This window comes from Alligator sinensis, unplaced genomic scaffold, assembly GCF_000455745.1.
Source record: "Alligator sinensis unplaced genomic scaffold, ASM45574v1 scaffold2316_1, whole genome shotgun sequence".
Classification (NCBI taxonomy): Eukaryota; Metazoa; Chordata; order Crocodylia; family Alligatoridae; genus Alligator; species Alligator sinensis.
Genome location: NW_005843998.1, coordinates 17,938 through 22,567, shown reverse-complemented (window position 1 = coordinate 22,567; position 4,630 = coordinate 17,938). Strand labels below are relative to the sequence as shown.

General features: G+C 54.5%; 1 pseudogene; it reads left to right on the top strand.

Annotated features, from left to right (window-relative positions):
• Positions 1-1,034: 1,034 nt before the first annotated feature.
• Positions 1,035-3,063, top strand: LOC112549015 (annotated as a pseudogene).
• Positions 3,064-4,630: the final 1,567 nt, after the last annotated feature.

Below are 4,630 nucleotides of genomic sequence, written 5' to 3'. Positions count from 1 at the left end.
GAGTATTTGGGTGTACGTGAGAGTCTGCCTCTTGTCTGTACTGCCATGATTTTCCTGCACCTATCTTCTTTTTAGCTCTCTGAAATCTCCCATGACTTTCTTGGCATCCCTGCTGGTGTAGGAAAAGCCATGAGAAGGTCCTCAAAAAGCTGGCTGTGCAGATATAAGGACCAAGGTAGCTCTTATTTCGATCAGCTGAGAAAGAGGCATAAGTCAGCAATCTGTGGAGAGGAAGGAGAGAGAGAGAGAGGGGTTTCAGCTCCTATCCAGGCTTCTGCTGCTGGCTTGCCGCTTTTCTTCCCAGCTTTTCCACCTGCAAAATGTGCTTGCTAGTGCTGGCTTGCAGGGCTGGAGGGGGCTTGATATTGTTGCAGCTCTTCAAAGACAGGAATGATCATGAGAACGACGCAGCATCCTCGGACCCGTTTCCTCTCTGTGTCTTCAGCATGCCACGTGGTGTTGATGTACCTGCGCTCAACCGTTGGTCCTGCTGGGTTGCTCTGCCTAGTTGAACATTATGCTTTTGTCTGTCTCAGAAAATAAATGGATTTTGCTGTTAGATAACTTTGCTGCAGACTTGTGTGTGGAGTCATTATCTGCCTCCTATATCCCTGGTGAGGACTGAGCTCTCCTCCTTCCTCTGCACTTGGACACAAGGCCATTTTTCACCCACCCTTGATCCTCCCCATCTCTTCTCATCTAAAACTTGGAAGAAGCGTTCTGCCTCAGCACAACAGGGCCATCTTGCCCACATCCAAAAGCAAGAGCTATATATCTGGCTGCGTCCTGTCCATGCATGTGCAGGGGCCCTGTCCCTTCTCCTTTGTCACTGTTGGGCCCAGGGCCGAAGAGCTGACCCACAGCAGAGAGAGGGTGATGGAGGCCATGTTGTCCTCTGCCTGCTCCAGCCAGGCTGCTCTGCATGCATGTTTGCCTGTGTCCACCTTTATGTCATGCTGCCTTTGAAACGGCATTGACACTGTTCATGGCTTCTTTCCAGTTTCATTTCCCTCTGGCCTTGCACTCTTGCCCAGCACAGTTCAGAGTGACTGGACCAGCCCAGCCAGTTGTTGCATCGGTGGGAGAAGTCGCAGCCCTTCCTTGCCGCCTCTCCCCTCCGACGAGCGCTGAGCATGGAGGTGCGGTGGTTCAGGTCCCAGTTCTCTTCAGTGGTGCACTTGTACCGGGGAGGTCAGGATCAGGCCGGAGAGCAGGTGCAGGCGCATTTCGGAGGACTCGGGTGCAGAAGGACAACATCACCTCTGGGCGCGTCTCCCTAAGAATAGACCCTCTGCCCACAGGCAGCACACCTGCTTCTTCCAGTCCCGTGTCTCCTCTGAAGAAGCTGTCCTGGAGCTGCAGGTGACAGGTGGGTACCTCCTGTTACAATCTGGGCCTGCCCATGGTGCACTGAAAGAGGCTGGAGGGCTTAATGGGAGCAGGTGATAATTCACCTGTCAGTCCCCAGAGTCCCGTCTCAGCCTCCAGTTCCTGCAGCGTGTGCTCCCTAGAGCAGCCCTGGGGGGTTTCCATTCCCATCCTGTCCTCAGGGTAGGCTGCGGTCAGTCAAGAGCTGGCGCGCGCTGGGGCAGGACCATGGGGCTGGGGCAGAAGCTTTGAGTTGGACAGAATTTTTAACGCTTCATTTCATTGACATATCGCATGTAATGGCGGTGGTGGAGGGATGCTGTAACTGTGGTCCAGGAACAACGTGAGAGGCAAGGATTTTTTGGTTGACATCTTTCCCGGTTATATTGATCTTTATGCAATTTTGATGATATTGGATATATTTTGATAATTGTCTATATGTTGGATAGACTGATTTTGATGTGATTTTACATATATTGATTTTGAGGCGAGATGCAAACCCTTGTTTCTCGCATAGCAATATGAAGCTGTACTCCTACGGAAAGTGAGCTGTGAGGTGTGTGGGGATTTTTCCCATGAATTGATGCAGACATGAGAGTCCTAATCCCTGCATGGAGTGTTTTGCTGGATTTTTCTCGCCAGCCTCCAACCCTTCTGTAATAAGGGTGAAACACTGGGGGCTCTGGGCTCGGCACCTGTCTTGCTAAACATCAGCCAGTTCACATGCCGTTAGCTGTGCCCAGGGGATGTTTGCTGGTCTCCACACTTACCACCTTTGAAAAGACTACATTGAGACAAATGCAGCGTGTTCACAGGCAACTGGTAGAGTGGGCACAGGGCGGGGGGCACGTGCCCCCCACGAGTCTGGCCCCCGACTCAGCACCACTCAGGACAGGGCACCTCTGAGAAGATGTTCACAGACACTGCCGGGCTATTTCTCATGAGGTTTCTGTTGCTAGACGTGTCTTGGCTGCTGGGCCTCACTGCCTGTCCTTTGGTCATCCTGGCTGTCCTTTGGCTATGTGAGCAACAGGGCTGAGCAGCATGTGTCCGTGGCAGGGGTTAAGTCTCACCACTGCTCGCCACACCACTGCCATTACCTGTAGCATGGCTGCTGCTCCTGCCATTAACCCTACCACCACCACTGGTTGCCCCACTGCCACTGCTGCTGCCCCGGTGCTGTGTCCAGACCTAGCCCACAAGGATCCTTTCAGTCAGCATCTGGCCCAGGGCGTGGGCTGAGTTTGAAGCCCTGGTCTCGACCTAACGCAGGATTCCTCTCTTGCTTTCCAGCACTGGGCTCTGACCCCCACGGCTCTGCTGATGGTTACCAGGATGCAGGGATCCGGATCGTGTGCTGACCAGCTGGGTGGTACCCAGAGCCCGAGGTTCGGTGGAGAGATCACCATGGGCAGCCGTTACCGCCCACCTCTGAGAAGATGTTCACAGACACTGCTGGACTATTTCTCACAGAGGTTTCGGTTGTGTTCATGGCAGAGTCGAACCAGAACATGACCTGTTCTGTCAGGAGCCTGTTCCTGAACCAGGAGAAAACAGGGACCATCAGTATTGCAGGTCAGTGCCTGCCGCACTGTGAGCACGGTGTTGGGGTGGGGAGGGGGTATCACTGCTCATGTGTCTGACATGTAGTGAGGCATTTCCCTGGGCAGCACAACAACCCGTCTGCTCTGCGCTCAGCAGGGCTTACGGGGACACAGGAGTCTGCAGCGCCACCGACATCAGGACTCAGGCCAAGCGCCCTGTGGCTGAGCCGAGAGCTGAGCCCAGGTGAGCCAGGTGGGGTCAGGCAGTGAGTCCTGCACAAGGTTTGCAAATGCCACTTAGGACTGGGGGTGCCTCCGCTTTGGGCACCCCAGCTGAGACACCTGAGGGAGCCTGGTGTTCAAAGGCAGGTGCTTAGCACGTCTCCACTCCCAGACCCTGTGGGGTGTCCCAGGCTGAATGTCCAGAGTCACTGCTCACTGTTGTAAGGACTGCACAAAACATGGAAGTCCAGAGCAGAGTCTTCAACTTGGAGTAGCTGGAATTCGAAAGGAGGTATGAGATGTGAGCAGGGCAGGACAAAGCCGTAGGACACTCTCCCCTGGGCTGGCCTGGATCCTTCCTCTCCGGGTGTGCTCGGTTCCAGCCAGGAGGTGCTTCTCAATGACAGGCTTTAGCCAAGCACCGGTATTGCTTTAGTCGGACCTGCATGACTGGGCTCAGGGCAGGGAAAAACCAGGTCATCTATAAATGCCTGTGTCTAAAAGGGGTCAGATTAGACTCTCCACAGCCACCTGAACCCTTCCCCGCTGCCTGTGTGCGCTCAGGCTTTTCCTTGCAGAGCCCCACAGTGCACACAGGGTCTCTGGGTGCACTAGGAGACTCAGGGGCGCAAGAATCCCATAGTTCCCGGTCCCCGGCTGGAGGGTGTTGCCTTTCTGCTCAGGGTCTAATCAATCCCCTCTTTTGGGGTCAGGAAGGAGTTTCCCCTGGGACCTTAATGGTGCAGACCATGGGGGGACGGGTTGCCTTCCCCTGTCCCCGGGAGAGTGGGGGGAGGCAAAGGGTACAGCTCTCTTCTTTGGACCTCTGAAGTGTATTTAATAGCCTTGCAGTGGCAGGATATAGCGAGCGTCCTTGTCCCCTGCTTTATTTACGTCAGGTGAGGCTGCTCCTGGGGTCCTCAGGCTGCGCACGCTTTACCTGTGCGAGAGGGTAATTTGTGCAGTGTTTGAAATAGGCTAGACAAGCGCTTGTGTGGGATGGTCGGGCTTGCAATTAAAGACACTTTTTGCAAAAATCTTGTCCATCTAATAAAAGAGATCATCTCTACTGAGTCCTGATTGCCTTTTCCTCTAGACCAATACGGCTACAAGGTGGATATCTGACATATGGAAAATATCGAATTGTAGATATCGATGTTTTGAAATGAAAGCTTCATATTTTCCCATGCAGGAAGAAACGGTGACCACTTGAGCCCTGAGATCCTGGTTTTGGGGGGACCTGCCCAAGGTCCCCCCAAAACCAGTGACACTGGTGACCCCCGAGACCCCCAGAGCCAGTTGTGGAGGCACCCCATAACAGGAGCTCAATGCCCCCAACAAAACGCTGGCCGCCCCCATCTGAACCCCGACGCGGTGCCTGGGGCCAGTCTGAGGTGCAGCGACGGAGCCGGGCTGGGCCCTGCTGCAGCCGGGCCGGCACACCCACAACCAACCCACACACTCTGCCCGTGGCTCCACAACCACACCCACCCTTC